The sequence below is a fragment of the Macrobrachium nipponense genome, chromosome 10, assembly GCF_015104395.2.
Source record: "Macrobrachium nipponense isolate FS-2020 chromosome 10, ASM1510439v2, whole genome shotgun sequence".
In the NCBI taxonomy this organism is placed as follows: Eukaryota; Metazoa; Arthropoda; class Malacostraca; order Decapoda; family Palaemonidae; genus Macrobrachium; species Macrobrachium nipponense.
Genome location: NC_087204.1, coordinates 49967850 through 49987559, shown reverse-complemented (window position 1 = coordinate 49987559; position 19710 = coordinate 49967850). Strand labels below are relative to the sequence as shown.

At 42.1% G+C, this 19710-nt stretch overlaps 1 protein-coding gene across 10 annotated transcripts in view; it reads right to left on the bottom strand.

The window, feature by feature from the left end:
- LOC135223610 (dynamin-like) overlaps positions 1-19710 on the bottom strand; it is a 348582-nt gene that overhangs the window by 128679 nt on the left and 200193 nt on the right. The window lies entirely within an intron of this gene.

Here is a 19710-nt window from a genome sequence, read left to right as displayed (position 1 = left end):
CCGCAGGCGGTCAACCCCACAACCATAACACAAGTTAAAAACTCCCCTAAACCATTAAAGGATAGGATGAGCGCTACCTCCTGCCCCCAAAACAGTGTCTGCAGCGACGTATGGTCCGAGCGAGTAACAATTTTCGTATGTTGCTTCACCTCCCGCAGGTAGTGTGAAGCGAACACCGAATTGCTTCGCCAATAAGTGGCGCCCAAAATATCTTTGATTGCCATATTTTTGTGAAAAGCCACCGAAGTAGCAATAGCCCTCAACTCGTGGGCTTTCACTTTCAGAAGCTCCATGTCACTTTCACTACACTTTTCATGGGCTTCCTTAACCGTACTTCTTAAGAAGAACGCCAGTGCATTCTTCGACATCGGAAGATCTGGTTTTTTCACAGAGCACCACAAGTTCTCCGAAGAACCTCTGCATGCTCTGGTTCTCTGCAAATAAAACTTGAGAGCCCTGACAGGACACAGGACTCTCTCAGCTTCAGGTCCCACTAGCTCCGACAACCCTTTGATCTCGAACGTCCTCGGCCAAGGGTTGGAAGGGTTCTCGTTCTTTGCTAAGAACGTAGGACTTAAGGAACAAACTGCACTATGATCCTTGAACCCAATATGCTTGCTTATGACTTGAATTTCGCTAACCCTCTTCGCCGTCGCCAGAGCGGTTAGGAAAATGGTCTTCTTAGTAAGATTCCTAAGCGAGGCTAAATGGAGCGGTTCAAATTGACTCGACATGAGAAACTTCAGTACCACGTCTAAGTTCCACGATGGTACTTTAGGTTGGAGAACTTTCAGTCTCAAATGATCTAATGAGATCATGAATGTCTCTATCATTCGCTAAGTCGAGTCCTCTATGTCTGAAGACCACAGAAAGCACGCTTCTGTAGCCTTTAATCGTGGGAACGGCTAGTTTCGCTTCTTTCCTAAGGTGAAGAAGGAAATCTGCTATCTGGCTCACAGAGGTTGAGGTGGAGGAAATGCCCTTCCTTCTGCACCAACTTCTAAAGACAGCCCACTTGGATTGGTAAACTGCGATTGAGGAGGGCCTCCTTGCGGTGGCAATCGCCGTTGCCACAGGTCTTGAAAAAACCCTCGCTCTGGCCAACTTCTTGATAGTCTGAACGCAGTCAGACTCAGAGCGGGGAGGTTTTTGTGGTACCTCTCGAAGTGGGGCTGTCTGAGTAGATCTTTCCTTAGGGGCAGAGTCCTTGGAAAGTCTACTAGGAAGGGACATCACCTCCGTGAACCAGTCGACCGCTGGCCAGAAGGGGGCGATGAGGGTCATTCTCGCTCCTTCTGATGCAGCGAACTTCCTCATTACTCCCCGAGGATTTTGAATGGGGGAAAAGCGTAAATGTCTAGTCCCGACCAATTCCACAGTAGGGCGTCTACTGCCACTGCTCCCGGGTCCAGAACTGGGGAGCAATACAGCGGAAGTCTCTTCGTTCGGGAAGTTGCGAAAACGTCCACATGAGGACGTCCCACAGCTTCCATAGCGCCTGGCATACTTCCTGATGAAGGGTCCATTCCGTCGGCAGAAGCTGTCCTTGCCGACTGAGAAGGTCCGCTCGCACGTTTTCCACGCCTGACACAAATCTTGTCAGAATCATGACGTTTTGCGACTTCGCCCAAATCAGGATATTCCTCGCGATGGCGAACAGAGAAGGAGAGTGAGTTCCCCCCTGTTTCCTGAGGTATGCCAAAGCTGTGGTGTTGTCCGAGTTTATCTGAACCACTTTGTTGGAGACTTCCTCTTGGAAGAACCTTAGAGCAAGGTAAAACCGCTGAAAGTTCTTTTAGATTGATGTGCCAGGACACCTGTTCCCCTCTCCAGGTGCCTGACACTTCTCTCCCTCCCAGTGTTGCTCCCCAACCCGTGGAGGACGCGTCGGAGAACAACACTAGGTCGGGGTTCCGAAGCTTGAGCGAAAGTCCTTCCGCAAGCTTCTTTGGATCCAACCACCATTTGAGGTGCTTTTTCACTTCTTCCGTCAAAAACAAGACCTCTTCTAGATCCTGTTTGCGTGACCAATTGCTTGAGAGGAAGAACTGAAGTGGTCGGAGGTGCAACCTTCCCAGAGAAACAAACTTCTCCAGTGAGGAAATGGTCCCAGCAGACTCATCCATTCCCTCACCGAGCATGTTTCCTTCCCTAGAAAGTCCGACACTTTGTCCAGGCATTGAAGTTGTCGCCCCTGGGACGGAAAAGCCCGAAAAGCCACCGAGTCCATCTGAATCCCCAGATAGACTAAGGATTGAGAAGGAGTCAGATGCGACTTTTCGAGATTCACCAGAAGTCCCAGGGACCTCGCTAACGACAGAGTCGTGTGAAGGTCCTTCAGACACCAGTCTTGCGATGAGGCTCGAATAAGCCAGTCGTCTAGGTAGAGAGAGATCCTTATTTCCGCAAGATGGAGCCACCTCGCAACGTTCTTCATAAGAACGGTGAACACCATCGGCGCCGTGCTGAGACCGAAGCAGAGTGCCCTGAATTGGAAAATCTTCCCTTTCAGGACAAAACCGCAGGTATTTCCTTGATCGGGGATGGATGGGGACGTGAAAGTATGCGTCCTGAAGGTCTAAAGAGACCATCCAATCCCCCGATCTTAAGGCTGCAAGCACGGATTGAGGTTCTCCATCTTGAACTTCTGCTTGGTAACGAAGCGATTTAGACTGCTGACATCCAGAACGGGGCGCCACCCCCCTGACTGCTTCGGCACTAGAACAGACGGTTGTAAAAACCCCGGAGAACTCCGGTCGAAGACCTGTTCCACTGCCTGCTTCTCGATCATTTGATCTAGTAGATCGTGAAGCACTTTCTGCTTTTCTCCCTGATACGAAGGAGACAAATCCTTTGGTGTCGAAGACAGCGGGGGTAACATCAGGAAAGGAATTCTGTACCCCTTCTTGACGATGTCCAGAGGACCAAGCGTCGGCACCTCTCTCTTCCCAAGCTTCGCGAAATGTAGAAGCCTGGCTCCTACCGGTGGCTGAAGGACTTCCCTCTCACTTCTTGCTCTTGGAAGGAGCGGGAGTCTTGCCTCTGAAAGAGCCTCTCCTCGAGGGGCTGGCTTCGAGGAAGAAGCGGATCGAAAGAGCTTCGATTTCTTCAAAGCAGAGGACCCAGAAGACGAAAAGTAGTAGTAGGCTTCCTAAGAAGACTGTGCCAGAAGGTCTTGGGTTGCTTTCTCCTGGAGACTGGCAGCTATGTCCTTTACCATAGACTGGGGGGGGAGATGTTCTGAGAAAGGAGCGAAAAGAAGATCCGCTTTTTGCGCTGGTGAGACCGACTTTGCAGTAAAATTGCAAAAAAGTGCTCTTTTCTTAAGCAGTCCCGTGCTGAAATGAGCAGCCAATTCCTCAGAACCATCCCTGACGGCCTTGTCCATGCAAGACAATACACTGGACAGCTCCCCCAGACTGATGGAATCAGAACTCCTGGACCTGGCATCCAATACTCCAAGGCACCAGTCCAAGAAAATTAAAGACCTCTAGTGTCCTGAAGAGGCCTTTAAGGTGAAAGTCTAACTCACTATGCGTCCAAGAGACCTTAGAGGAAGACAGAAAAGATCTTCTGGCGGCATCCACAATACTACCAAAGTCTCCTTGAGCTGAGGCTGGAAGCTTAACTCCGACGTTTTCTCCCGTCTCATACCACATACCAGCTTTGCCACAAAGTCTTGAAGGTGGTAAAGCGAAAGAAGTCTTGCCTGAAGCTTTCCTCTTTTCCATCCAATCATGGACCTTTCGAAAAGCTTGCTTCGTAGAAAGCGACTTCTTCATTTTCACAAAGCCCGAGATCTTAGTAGCTTTGGATGACGAAAACTGAGAGGGAGGAGTACGTGGAGCTTCAGGTTGGAAAGTGTCTGCAAAGACTGACTGTAGCAAACGAGTCAAAACCTTGTAGTCCGTCGAAACTGGAGCCAACTGCTGTTCTTCGTCCACTTCGACGAAAGCGTCACTAATTTCCTCTTCAGAGGAAGTAAAGAAGAGTCACGAGCTTTCTCAAAAGAGAAAGAGCGGCGAACAGGAAGAGTTCCCGCTTCCGCTGTGCTGTGCGGAGGTGGAAAAACTGACGTCCGTAGGCGCGCGCTTGGCGTTCCGAAGCCAATCTACTGGCGCCGACTGAAGCGCGCTCGACCGCAACAGGTGTACACCTGGCGTCCACTGGGGCGCGCGCTGACGCGTCCACTGGTGCGCGCCGAGCGTCCACTAAAACGCGCTGAGCGTCCACTGGCGCTCGCGTACCTTGCACCGAATCACGCTCGGCGTCCACTAAAGCGCGCTTGACTTTCACAGAAGCGCGCTCGGCATCTAAAGAAACGCGCTTCTTATCAACAAGTTTCGTAAGCAGCGGAAACAACCCGTTCACGAGAGCGAGAAACGAATTTCTCGCCTCCTCTAGAAAGTTGCTGGGGAGCAGAACGAACTCTAGAGGGAGACTCAAACGGAGAGAGAGACGGGCGAGGAGAGGGAGAGGGAGAACGCCTCGACCTCTTCACAGGAAGATTGTCATCCTTCTTACGGCGACGTGGAACAGTCTCTCTCGAAGAAAAAACATCTCTAAGTTGCTGCTGAAGAGACTGGAGAATCTTGCTTGTAGGTGAAGCCTCCTTTTCTGGGGAGGGCTGATCCTGTGAGCAGGCGAGTGGCGAGGGGACGCCTTCTTCCTACTCCCAGGAACCGCCACTTCACGCACCTTAGAGCGACTGCGGCGCTCGAAAGAAACATCTAGGAAAGACTCCGCCTCCGAATAATCCTTACGCTTCTTCTGCGGAGGAAAAGCAGCAAACGCACTATCAGGCGACGAGCAAAGTTCCGGAGAACAACTTGGACGTGAAACGTCCCGAACGCGAGCCGTCCTTTTCAGCGGACGTGATGCGGTATGAGAGCTCCACCCCTTGCGCGGGGAGGAAGCTTCAGAAGAAGAAAAGCACTCCTTGAGAAGACGTGCACGCGCACGCTCCTTGGCAGTCTGGGTAGGTTCGTCAGAAGCTGCCGAAGGCATGCCAGATCGGTGGGGGTTCCTCGTAACCCTCCTTCGACTTTCGACATGCTCTCTCCCCGTAATCTGGGAGTCAAGCAGAGGTCTAGGTGTCTAGAGCGGAATGAGGCCGATCTGACGCACCCTCCACTACACAAGGGGCACTTTCACTGCACTTCTCTTCACTTTTGCTCTCCAGAGCTAACACTTTTGATTCTAAGTTACGAATCGACTCAAGAATTAGCGATAAAGTATTACCTTCTACCGACACTGTTTCAGGGGCCGGAGGCAACACTACAGGGGTAGGAGCATAATCTACAGAAGGAGGGTTAGCAGGAGAATAATTAAAATCTTGCCTACCTGAAACACTCCTGGAGGAAGACCTCCTTAACCTATCTCGCTCAAGTTTCTTAAGATAGGTTTCATACGCCTTCCATTCCGACTCTGTTAATCTTTCACACTCCTTACAACGACTTTCAAACGTACATTCATTCCCCCTGCAAACTTTACAAACAGAATGTGGGTCTACTGAAGCTTTCAGTAGCCTACCTCTACATTCGGACATAGAACAAAATCTAGCGCTAGCAGAACTAGACCCTGACATCTTGATCAAAGAAAAATCAATACCAAATTCAAATCAATCCAAAGTCAACGTGTGCCAAGCCACCGATCCAATTCAGATACCAAAGAAAAACCAAAAGGGATACTCAAGTAGCTAGTAAGTTTCCAAAATCTGGACGGAGGTGCTGCAAACAGGTGTTTTCAGCACCGGCGACAGAAAAATTATGTATAGAAAATGGGAATGATTCCTGATACCCGCCTCCCAGCGGCGGGAATGGGTACTAACCACCTGACTCCCACTGCGTGTGTCGTAAGTGTTTAAATTTCTGTCGGATTCGGAAAAATACAGCTATATATATATCTGACAGGTAAGTTTCATGAACAAAATTTTAGGCAAGACTAGAAATTCTATAACAAAATGATTCAAGTTAAAACAAATATGAAACTCTTCCTTTCATCAGAGTATCAAGCACTAGGGAACCTGACCCTAAGAGCTAAAATATTTGTGTGGATTATATAGCCTCACCCATTACTCTACTCTAAGGTTTTCCTAATCACAATATTAATCCTAAAATATAACGTTCCCATACAATACAATCTTCTTTCCCAAAATCAAAATCAATATTTCTTTAAAAGACCAACAATCACTTAATATTTACTACAAAACTTTAGATAGGATAAAACACCATTTAATGAAAATAAGGATTCTAAACAGTTTTCCATAACTTCTCCTGATACATAAAAAAACTCCAGTTCTACAAGAACAGTTACCATTATGTTGTATATCATTGAGAACATCTGCAAATTTCTTTAAAATATAAAAAAATAAAATAATGACTGGGAACCTTATTGTAAAAAAAAACACAATTCAAGTATTATGAAACACCTAAGTAAAATACACTGACTTACAACCTAACTTAAGACTAAAAATAGAGAACAAGTGCCTTTTTAAACTGCTATAATCACAATAGTAACACTGTATGTACTTGGCTCCAATTTTGAAAAATGTACTTAAGCAAATTCAACTGCAAGCTTAAACTAATTCTCTTAAAATAATAAAAAAAAGCCACCTAATAACCACATTTTCTATCAACTTCCAAAATGTTAACTTAAGAGATAATCAAGCAAACCTACAGCAATTTTACTGTTTGTTACTAGCAACAATTTTATTTCAGTTAAAGTTAAATATATACTGCAATAATCTGTGCAAAATTAAAGCTAGCATTATTTCAAATCTTAGGATTATACTGCATTCTAGAAGTTTTGTAGACAAAATCAATCAAGTATTAAGCAAAACATATCCATATACAATAAAAAAAAATTCTAGGAATGTATTATTTAGTTTTTTAAGCTGATTATGCAGACAATAATGATATAATTATAAACTTATGAATTAGTACTTGGTATTAGAATCTCTTAACATCCTGTCACAAAACATCAAAATGCACTAGTAGCTATTCAGCATTAATTCATTACTTTAGAAAACAGGTGAATAACCAGCATATTTCTGAAGTACAGAGTCAACTGAGAAATTAATAAAAGCATAATTCATTATCACTTTAAACCTTAGGTCACTTTATTAACCAATTTACTCTATGTGTTGCTTGTAAATATGAAAAAAATCTTAACCTGTGCCCAGAATACTGTCCTTCCATGAACTTCAACTGGCATAACATTTTCCACATTAAAATACCAGTATTTTCTATGTTGAAAAGCACAAGTTCCAATCATCTTTACTATATTCTTTCTTGAAAAAGTAAGCATGCGTACACACACACACACACACACAAATTATCATCTTATTAGTTCAATAAGAGAGTGATTTCCTGAGAACAAAAATTATCAGTATATGGAGTTACATCTTATAAAAATAGTGTAATACCAAATGAATTTAAATTCATAAATTTAACCAAGTTGACTAGAGGAAAATATAAAAAGGAAATTAAATAAATAAAGCTTAAAGATATTCTAAGATCACAACATGATATACTCTCACTTTTCATGTACAGATGCTCCTTTATTAAGATGAGATTAAATTTTATGAAAACTTTCAAGTAGAAAAAACCTCTATGAAAAAATTCCAAACATACTAAACACACAATACAGCCTGACCAACAATAAACATATAGTATTTAGAATATATTCTAGCCTCCAGTTAAGTTAAGTCATCTAACAAAATACTGAATATTGACTTTTTTTAAGCTTAGGCTAGACTGGCCAAGATGCTTTGTTCAGCTTAACCTAACAGCCTACCTTTAGTTCGCTCAAACCACTTAGTAAGAAAAATGCCTGCCTTTTCACAGACTGCACGTAAATGTAGTAAAAAATAGGACAGGCAAAGTTTTCCCTACATTCATATATAAAGAATCCTACTGCTGCCTAACTTATTGCATTATGGAAAATAGAATTTGTGATTATAAAATACAGCCAGAAAAGGCTCTTGTCCAATAACCATAATGTTAGTCACACAAAAACCACCATGAAGCAAACTGTGAAACTTCAGTGCAAAATGATTACATACTGAGGAAATACTTATTCAAACATGAAGTTGTCTACCATTAATTCATGGCCACTACACATAAGATTGAAAAAAGGTATAGCTGAATGGATATTGCAGCTGGCTGTAATTACCTAACATTGCATAAGTGAGCAAGAACAAGTAAAAAACCTGAAATTTATTATAAAATCTATCTTCTAAAAATCTCTCTATTATGATAATAGCTATATATATTCCTTGTCTGATGTGGGAAATACAGTTATCATAATAGAAAGGTAAAGATTCAATTAAAAATTACGATATGCTACCAAATGAATCTGGCTATCATACCATCATAATTTTGAAAACTCCTAAGTCAAATGTTCACAAGTAATGGAGCTTCTGTCAACAAGTCTTTCAAGGGGCCTTAAATTCATATACTCTACTGTTCTTCTTACTCTCTATAGGCCCCATATAGATAAAAACAAAAAGGGCAAATAAAATAACCTAACATCAGATCACTTTGCTGACTTCCTTAACATAAAACTGAAAACCAGAAATTATTCCTTGAAAAGTACACTTAATAGCCTGGGAATTCACTTCAAAGGGAAACATTCTGGGCACTAATTAAAAAACATTCAGCATATAGTGATAAATTTTAATGTTAATAGTTTATCTCTCAAAATAAATGTAAACAAGATGCAATTGAGGAAATCAGCCAAACATATGTCATACATCATGCAATTAAGAAAAATAGGTTCACATACAAGATACAACCAAGAAACCTACTAAACTACTGCAAAGCACTGTAAAATAATAAATACTGCAGTGTGTTAATACTCTTACTACCCTGACTACAATAACAAATTAAGACTATCAAGGAGAAATATGGACAATGCCTAGTAAATACTCTATATCAACAGCAATCCTGTTTGCGCCATGGATTGTTATGTTAAAATTTCCAAGATTAAAAGAGATTTACCTAAAGAAAATGCATTTTATATCCTAGTTTGATATAAAGATGAAAATGCAATTGTGCAACATGGATCAAGAAAATGCAACCATTAACCTAAGATTTTCCAATTCAGTTCTCTTGATGACTTATGCATTATAATAACACACCTGAAACAAAACCCTAAAATAGTTTGTAGGGTTTCATAAAAGATCATGCAATAAAATTCTTATGAATAGGGAAATATCAAATTTTAGTATAAATGCCTCATCTTTTTTCTTCCCCATCATAATATTGTCGCACATTTCAAACAAATACCACTACATACTAAAATAGGCTAATTGCACATGTACAGTTCAAAAATATACCAAATAAGCTATTAGAAGTAATGCTAACATAATAGTTTAATGAATTCCACCCCCCAAATCAATGAAAATGACAATCTATTCATTGGTGGACTTCTTTCCTGATGTGAGTGTTTCTTGATAAACTGGATCATACTATACTTAACCTTGTAAAGCATACTAAATGCCCATAACTGAACCATCAAGTTGATTGAATTGATATGAAATAAAATTAAGTTTTAGTGCTAGCATCAGTAACTTTAAAAAATCAATAAAACATGACTATCTTGTATCACACCAAAATTAAAGATTTCCCTGTAAAACTCAGAGGTTTGTTTCCACATATACAACTTATTTGACCTTGAATTGTTTAAGGTATTTAAACTGTACAAATGACAATAGCGGGGATAGCAGATACATAAGCATTTCTTGATAGACTAAGGAAAAAAAAACAAAAAAATTCAATACAAACACTTGATTTGCACTGCACTCATGAAATCAAATCCAAACCAGAAAAAAATATTAGAAAACACACCAATAATGTAGCCTGACAAAACTTAAAGAATTAAAGACAAAGGATTTAATCCAAAAATAGTGTATTCAGTACAACTAAATTCCACTCAAGGTCTCAAAATTAATGTAAATTCTCTTATTTACTTTGAGTAATAGGTAATGGCAGCAATGCATCCTATACTAAACAAACTGCTTTGATCAGGTAAATTACAATTACAGAAAATACATTGATTACATAATGCTGCAATTCTTTACTATAAATATTATGGACCTTGTTTTCTTACCAATACAATAACAGCTCTTTTAAACACCACTAAATTCTGGCATTCTAAAATTTAAGTAAATTAATAAATAAAAGTGTAAAATAATTAATAATAATAATTCAAGAACTCCGAACTGTACTTGAGCAATAATCAAACTTTCCAAATAACAAAAACCAACCACCTTCATCCTATATATTGGAGCTACAAAGCAGTTTGTGCAGGTTATGCATGATGATTTTTCACTTTACACATTTTTAGTCATAAATTGATGGGTATGTTATGTGTAAACCTTCAAGCAAGGACAAACTCACTAACAGTGTACTTTACATCTTCCAAGACCTGTAGCCTCACACTATCCTACTCATTTGCTTAGCTCATCATCATTCACTGTTACCATTCATTTGGTAGGAATCACTAAGCATCACATATTTAACCATTGGCCTAATTTTCTTCATAACTTCAGTATCTATGGTGCTATAAGTTGAATTAAATCTTTTTAATAACATTTAAGTCTGCATATATTTGACACACTGAACATTTGAACTCCCTTTTAACTTTTTCTGTTGAAGCCTTGCTTACTGGGAAAAATAAGGTATCACAATTACCGTATAGTTCCGCGTATAAGACGACCTTTAAATTCTAAAATTCTCCCCTAAAATTTATTTTCACCTAGTATATTACTGGCATATCTTCATAAGAAATAGCCTACTTGAGGAATAATTTTTAATCAAGTTACAGCTGTGCTCACAGCAACTTTTTTCTTTTGGTAACCTTTTAGAAATTTCAATGGTAGTGTAATTACGGTAGCGATAACACTTAGGATAACATAACATTCATTTTACATTAAAAGTTTCTTATACAAATCGCAAGATTGATCACATCTGCCACCATCATAGGGATTCCAATCTGGTTTTGGCAAGTCAACTTCGGCTTCGTCATCGATATCATAAATTCATCTTCGGTACCATCCATGTCATTTTAAATGATTTTATGACACTTCTATTTCCACATTTCCCCATGCTTTCATAACAAAACACAGAGAACATCAAGTGAGGCAGCACACAAAGCTGTTTGTAACTGTTTAGAACAATTCAGTCATATGAACAATAATTGTATACTACTGTATATGATAATTATTGTTCATTATTGTACGTATAGTTACATATTAGCAGTTGTTTGAGAATGGTGATGAAATGTAAACAAAACAATGGTCTCCCTTTTAGGTGACATGTGTATGAAAAACATGATATAGATTCAGATTTGTTTAACCAAGCTTTGTGATAATTTAGAAAAGCAATGTATCTCTGAATTCTGAATTAAGTCCCATTCGGCAACTAAAGACAGTGATGATATCGGTAAAATGCAATCATCTGATTATTTCAAAGCTGTAAACAAAAATTATATTGTTATGATACAATAAAGTTTTATATATACTTACCTGGCAGATATATACTTAGCTATTTGACTCCGTCGTCCGACAGAAATTCGAATTTCGCGCACACGCTACCTGTAGGTCAGGTGATCTACTTACCTGCCGCTGGGTGGCAGGACTAGGAACCATTCCCATATTCTATCATATTTTTTCTATACCGCCTGTCTCCTGAGGGGAGGTAGGGTGGGTATAATTTTGTATATATGTGCCAGGTAAGTATGTATAAAACTTTATTGTATCATAACAATATCATTTTTATACATTCAACTTACCTGTCAGATATATACTTAGCTGATTCACACCATTGGAGGTGGGACAGAGACAGCTAAATACAGAATCAAACAGGAATCACAACTATCGTTGTAGGTAATAAATAAATAAAACCTTGGTTCCTACCTGTTTAGACTGAAGACTTCATGAATACAATCCAGGAGTCTAGTCAGTCTCAAGAGCCTCAGCGAGATATTGATCTATGGCTAAGAGTTCTTGTGGTTCTGCCAAAGGGGTCTTACCCGCTTACTTGGTAGATCCTGGAAGGACTATGTCAATGGGTGCTTATCCACTTACTTGACAAGACCTATACAAGGAGCACAACATCGATCCCGATCACCTCAACCTATCCATGTTAGTTCTAAGATTGCAAGAAGTTATCCCCTAACCTCTTGCAAACAACCACAAACTCGAATCACATACATTCGTACAGTAAAGTACAAAAATGAAAATAAAATTAAAAAAAAAAAATTGTTTGTACAATCTAGCCAGTAAGACGTCTTTTGATTACCCCCACTGATCCAAAACTAGGACGCCCGTGCGCCACCAAGCATACTAATCATCAGAAACAGAAACCAACAAACTCGTCTCACAAGGTAGATCTAGTTCTATCAAAAATTAGAACAAATACAAATTTTTCTAAGGATTGTTATGTGTTCCCAGCCCCAGCACTGTATCGGCTGATACAAAAGGACCCAGAGAGAAACACTTTTCATATGTTACTTTAACGTCCTTAAGGTAGTGCGATGCGAACACTGAATTACACCTCCAGTAAGTCGCATCCACAATGTCTTTTAAAGACATGTTCTTCTGAAAAGCTAATGAAGTGGCCACCGCTCTAACCTCATGAGCCTTCACTCGGAGAGTCCTGAAAGAGTCTTCAGTGCAGTTATTATGAGCATCCGTAATAATGCTCCTCACAAAAAATGCTAATGCATTTTTTGACATGGGTCTACTAGGATCCCGAACTGCGCACCACAGGCTTTGTTTACATCCGTTGAGTTCATTCTTCTTCTTTAAATAGAACTTCAGAGCTCTAACCGGACATAAAGATCTTTCTAATTCCTCTCCTACTAGATTTGAAAGTCCTTTAACTTCAAAACTCTTTGGCCAGGGTTTTGAAGGGTTCTCGTTCTTGGCCAGAAACAGTCTGGAAAGAACAAATTGCCGCATCACTCTTAAATCCTACTCGAGAATCTAGAGCGTGTATTTCACTAATTCTCTTCGCAGTCGCTAACGACAACAAGAAAATACATTTTCTCGTTAGATCTCTAAACGACGCGTTGAGAGGAGGTTCAAATCTACTAGATGAATAGAAATCTCAAACTACATCTAGGTTCCAGTTAGGAGTGCGAGGAGAAAAGGTTTTAGAGGTTTCAAAAGATCTAATAAGATCGTGGAGATCTTTATCTTCTGCTATTCTCAAACCTCTGTTTCGAAATACGGCAGAAAGCATACTTCGATAACCTTTAATGGTAGAAACTGATAATTTTGATTCTTCCCTAAGGAAAATCAAGAAATCAGCTATGTTGCTCACAGAGGTATCGGAGGAGGACAGTTTATTCTTCTTACACCATCTTCTAAAAACATCCCACTTTGATTGGTAGACCCGAATAGTTGAAGATCTCCGGGCCCTAGCAATTGCTTTTGAAGCTTTGCTTGAAAAGCCTCTCGCTCTGACAAGTCTTTCGATAGTCGAAAGGCAGTCAGAGCGAGAGCGGGGAGGTTTTGATGGTACCTCTCGAAATGGGGTTGTTTGAGAAGATCTCTCCTGTGTGGAAGAGATCTTGGGAAGTCCACTGTCCATTCCTGTACTGTGAACCAATCTTGAGACGGCCAAAAGGGAGCGATGAGTGTTAGTCTCGTCCCTCTTGATGCCGCAAATTATCTTAACACCACTCCTAACATTTTGAAGGGGGGAAAGGCGTAGGCATCTAGGCCTGACCAGTCCAGCAGCATGGCGTCCACCGCTATCGCTCTCGGGTCTTCCACTAAGGAGCAAAAGTTCTCTATCCTTCTGGATAGGTAGGTGGCAAATAGGTCTATATGTGGACTGCCCCACAGGGACCACAGAGCTCGACACACCTGAATGTGAAGGGTCCATTCTGTGGGGAGAACTTGGTTTAACCTGCTTAGCCTGTCTGCTCTGATGTTCTTCTCTCCTTTCACGAATCTTGTGAGGAGAGTCACCTTCTTTTCTTTCGCCCAATACAACAGCTCTTTTGCTATATGGAACAGAGAAAGAGAGTGAGTTCCCCCTTGTTTCTTGATATAGGCCAACGCTGTGGTGTTGCCCGAGTTGACCTGTACCACTTGACCTAACACCTCTGACTCGAAGGCTTTTAGAGCTAGAAGAACGGCATAAAGTTCTTTGGAGTTTATATGCCAGTCTTGCTGATCCTTCCTCCATTGGCCTGATACTTCTTTTGTCCCTAGAGTCGCTCCCCATTCCTTCTCTGAAGCGTCTGAGAACAAGATTAGGTTTGGGTTCCGAACTTCTAGAGACAAGCCCTCGTTCTTTTCTAAGGGAAAAATCCACCACTTCAGATGATTCTTTACTTCCAGAGGAATACTGAAAGTGTCTGAAAGTTGCCCGTTCTTCCAACTCCAAATTCTTCTTAGGAAGAATTGAAGAGGGCGTAGGTGGAGTCTTCCTAGCGAAATTAACTGTTCTAGTGAGGAAAGGGTTCCCAGAAGACTTAACCACTCTCTCACCGAACTCCGTTCTTTCCCTAGGAAGCTCGAGATTTTTTGTAATCCCCGAGCAATCCTTTCCTGGGACGGAAAAGCCCGAAAACCCAGAGAATCCATCCGAATCCCCAAATAGACTAAGTTCTGACTGGGGATCATCTGAGATTTCTCGAGGTTCACGAGTAATCCTAACGTCTTTGCTAGGTTCAAAGTAGACTTTAGGTCCTCCAAACACAGTTTCTCCGACTTGGCCCGGATTAGCCAATCGTCGAGATACATTGAGATGTTTATCCCTTCTAAATGAAGCCATTTGGCCACGTTCCGCATCAGATACGTGAATACCTGAGGAGAGGTCGATAGGCCGAAGCACAAGGCCCTGAACTGGAAGATTTGTCCTTGTACAACAAATCTTAGATATTTTCTTGACGATGGGTGAATCGGAACATGAAAGTAAGCATCCTGAAGGTCCAGGGATACCATCCAATCTCCCTGACGTAGGGAAGACAGAACTGAAGCTGAAGTCTCCATGGAGAACTTCTTTTTCTCCCCGTACCGGTTCAGGACGCTTACATCTAGGACAGGTCTCCATCCTCCCGAAGCCTTTGGAACCAAGAAAAGGCGGTTGTAAAACCCCGGGGAGAATGGATCCTGCACTAGCTCTATTGCATTCTTGTCCCTCATCGACACTACCGTCTGAAGGAGAGTCTCGTTCAGTCCAGGGTCCTTGTAACTCGTCGACAAATCCTTCGGAGATGTTGCCAAAGGAGGTCTGTCTACGAAGGGAATGATGTACCCCTTCGAAAGGACAGACAGAGTCCAGGGATCTGCTTCTCTTACGGACCAGGCCTCCAGAAAGTATTGAAGTCTGGCCCCTACCTGTGCTTGGAGGACATGGCTGCTATTGCTCTTTTTAAAAGAGCGGAAGGAAGACCTCCCTCGCTTGTCGAAGGGTTTCTCTTCGAAGTTGATCGAGTTGAGGGGGCTCCACGAAAGGGCACCACTGGAGTACGAGCCACCTTCTTCTGAGTCGGAACTGCAGGTCTAATTTTCTTTGTAGATTGCACAAGAAGGTCCTGCGTAGCCTTTTCTGACAGGGATCTCGAAACATCCTTCACTAAAGATGAAGGAAACAGATGTTCTGACAGAGCCGCGAATAGTAGAGCTGACCTCTGAGAAGGAGAAACTCCTTTCGTCAGAAAGGAACTGTAAAGAGATCTTTTCTTTAACATTCCAGATCCAAAAAGTGCCGCCAACTCACCAGAACCATCTTGCACAGCCTTATCCATGCAAGATAAGACACTGTGCAAAGTTTCTGGATCAAGAAAATCTGGCTCACTCGTCTTCTTAGCCAGCACCCCAAGAGACCAATCCAAGAAGTTGAACACCTCTAAGACGTGAAAAATTCCCTTAAGGTGCTGATCTAATTCCGACATACTCCAGGACGCCTTTGCTGAATTGAGAGACTGTCTTCTCACAGAACTCTACAAGAACCTCGAGAAATCTGGAATCTGCAGACGAGGGGAGCATCAATCCCATCGCCTCTTCCGTCTTATACCAAATGCCTCTTTCCCTGTCAGCTTGGAGGGAGGAGACGCAATAAACAGTTCTCAGATTTTCCTTTTTAGATAAAAGCCAAGAATCCAAAGACGGAGGGCTTTTCTCATAGAGATCGCAGGCTCATCTTTTAAGAAAGCCGAGGATTTCGGGGTTTTTGTGCTCGAAAACAGAGATCTCGGCGAAGGAGGAGCCGCAGGACTAAGAGAATCCCCAAACTCCTCAAGAAGTAACGAGGCTAAAACTTTATAATTGGAAAGTCCCTCGTTGGTTGAAACTTCTTCCTCAGAAATCTCTTCAAGTTCAAGGTTAGAAGGAGATCGCTCTTTCCTGAACGATTCTCTATCAAGAGAAGTCGCTCTAGGAGAATCGTTTCTAGTAGGTGAAGGACTACGAACAATAACGTCCCTACAACTAGTAGAAGCCTCGCGTCTGGGAGGCGTCACGCTTCTGGCTTGCGTCTTGCGCCTTGCAGCGTCCTCGCGTTTACCTGGCGCCTCTCTCCTGGGAGGCGTCACGCGCCTTGGAGCGTCCTCGCGCTTGCTTGGCGCCTCTCTCCTGAGAGGCGTCACGCTTCTTGTTGACATCTCGCGCCTCGTAGCGTCCTGGCGCTTGCCTAGCGCCTCATTCCTGGCTGGCGTCATGCTTGTTTCTGGGCTGGCGTCACCCCGCTTTTGGAGCGTCCTTCGCTCCGCCTTGCCTGGCGACTCTCTCCTGAGAGGTCGTCACGATTCTTCTTGTTGACGGTCTCCGCCGGCATGCGGAGCGTTCCTGGCGCGTTGCCCCTGGCTCCTCGCTCCACTACGGGAGGCATCCTGCTTCTGGTTGGCGTCACGCGCCTGGATCGAAACTCGCGTCTTCTTGGCGCCTCGATCGAAACTCGCGTCTTCTTGGCGCCTCGATCCACACTGGCGTCTCGCGTCTGGTTGACGTCTCGCGCTTGGAATACTCGACGCGCCTGACTGGCGACTCGTGTCTGGAAAGCGCTTCGTGTCTGTCTGGCGTCTCGCGCCTGGCTGGCGCTTCCCGCTTGGTTGACGCTTCGCGTCTAGAAAACTCGACGCTCTTGGAAGGCTCTATGCGTTTCGTTGGCGTCTTGCGTTTGACAGGAGAACGGATCTTGCTCGGCCTATGCAAGGCTGATGAATCCGACTCCAAATCGGAGGATGACAAATTTCTATGGTGAGTCTGAACCCTCAAAAGCCTAGACTTCTTAATAGGCAGGAAATCGTCTTTCCTTCTGGGAGGGTCTTTCGACAGAACTCCCACCAGAGAAGTGATGGAATCCTGCATAGTCTCTTCATTATTGTCTACCCTCGGTTGTTTAATTACTGAATGGTCCTCCTCTTGAAAACGCTCAGGACTTGAAGTAATCCTGGGTTCATCCAAACGTCTTTTCAGGGGGCGAGAAAGATCCGCCGATCTCCAACCTCTTTTAGGTGAAGAATTCTCCGAGGAGGAGAAACACTCACGCAGAACGCTTTTTCTGTAGCGTTCTCTGGCATTCTGTGGCGATACAGAAAATGCCGAAGGGACGTCTGACTGTTGGGGATCCTCCACAACCTCCTTACGGCTTTCGACATTCCTTCTCCTCTGGGCTTGGGAGCTTGAAAGAGGTCTAGGCCTGGGAGCGTTGTGGAGGCAATCAAACGCCCCCTCCACAGCACTGGGGACACTTATATCACTATCCACAGCACTATAATCACACTGCTTACCTTCAATGGCCGCCATTTTGGTTTCCATTTTCCGAAGGGCGGCTTTAAGATTCGCAATCTCAGAAGCCGAATCTGTGGGTTCTAATAAAGGAGCAGGAACATTAGATGGGGCAGTAAAAGGAGAAGAGGGTATAATATTACTGATAACCCCGCTAGATACAGAACTAGACAAAGGTTTGGAAGAAGACCTCCTCACCCTGTCTCTTTCCAACTTCTTCAAGTATGAAGTTAGAGATTTCCATTCTTCCGCACTCAAATCCTTGCATTCATTACAAGTATTAACAAAAGAACATTCATACATCCTGCATTTCTTGCAAATAGTATGAGGATCAAGCGATGCCTTCGGCATCCTAACTTTACAACCCACATTCACACACATTCTCACCACACTTCCAGAATCAGACATCATGTTGAACAATCCAAATCAAATTCCAAAAACGGTCCACAATCGCGTATGCCAGTACAATCAATGCAAATACGTCACCGAGAAGTCCAAACAAAGATCAATTGCGATGCAAAATACGAATCCAGCCGGAGATACCCACAACGATGTTGCCAGTATGGCCGACAGAAAAAATATGATAGAACATGGGAATGGTTCCTAGTCCTGCCACCCAGCGGCAGGTAAGTAGATCACCTGACCTACAGGTAGCGTGCGCGCGAAATTCGAATTTCTGTCGGACGACGGAGTCAAATAGCTAAGTATATATCTGACAGGTAAGTTGAATGTATAAAACTAAAATGCAAAAGGTGCATCATCGCTATGCTCCTATATTGCAATACAATAATACATTCAGTAAAAAAAAAAAATTAAATTCCAGTTATTAGAATTCTGGATGAAGCAATTATTGTAAACATGTACTGACATGAACAACTGACTGCTGACATCATTTACCGTAACTATCAAGCGTTTCTTAAGAGCTCCGTTAAAACTGTCAAGTTGTTAAACCCCGCCAATTCTCAATAGTGACTTCTATAAGTAAAAATAAAATACATTTTAGTTCACCCCTCATGCAATGGAGATCCCAAGAAAGAATACTAGTAAATTAAAGCTGCAGGTTATGGCCAAGGCTGAATAAAACTAATAACAGCAAGGTGGAAGTAATGTTCTGAACTGGAGAAATCGCACCTAATCCTTATACAATGAAGTAATATGTGCACGTTTTCAACCAAACTTTATAAATTTACAATGAAAGGTCTCTCCAAATTATATCTCTTCTCGCAAATAATGGCAATAAAGATACCGATAATACTCAAATCAGCAAATATTTTTTTAAGAATGTAAGCATCAAATGCCAATGATGTACTACATGATGGTGTTTATATTGTGTAACAGGGTAACACAATATAAATATACTGTTATTGGATACAACAAGCAAAACACCCCTTATTTAAGTCATCATTATGTATTTGTAATACTATTTAACTTTTGCAAATAGTAATCACTTCTCCAAAAACATTTCGGTTTTGTAATTTAGAAGTCATCCTATCCTACAGATATGAGATAAATTCATGAAAATTTCCCAAATCTTTTACCTCATTTTATCTAAAGGTAGTCTTATACATGGAAATATTTGGTAATTAATATATGAATCTGCAAGTTCCTGTAGGGTATTTATCTTCTTAAATCGACAGATCTTCACTTAGTTTTTTTTTTTATATTACCCATGAATGACTGTTACAGGCAGTCCCTGGTTATCAGCAGATTTGGTTAATGGCAATCGGCTTTTATGGAGCTTGTTTAGCGACATAAAGTCGGCGATTTATGGCGCCATATCAGGCCAAGTTTCAGTTACTATTGGCGCCATAGGATGCTGATAATAGCGTTATGGCGTCATAAGGTGCTGATAATAGAGTTATGGCACCATTAACATACCTAACAGAGGCACCATTAACTGAATCTTGGAGCCATAAGCGCCATAAATCACTTAGTTTCGGTTAATGGCGTTTTCGCTT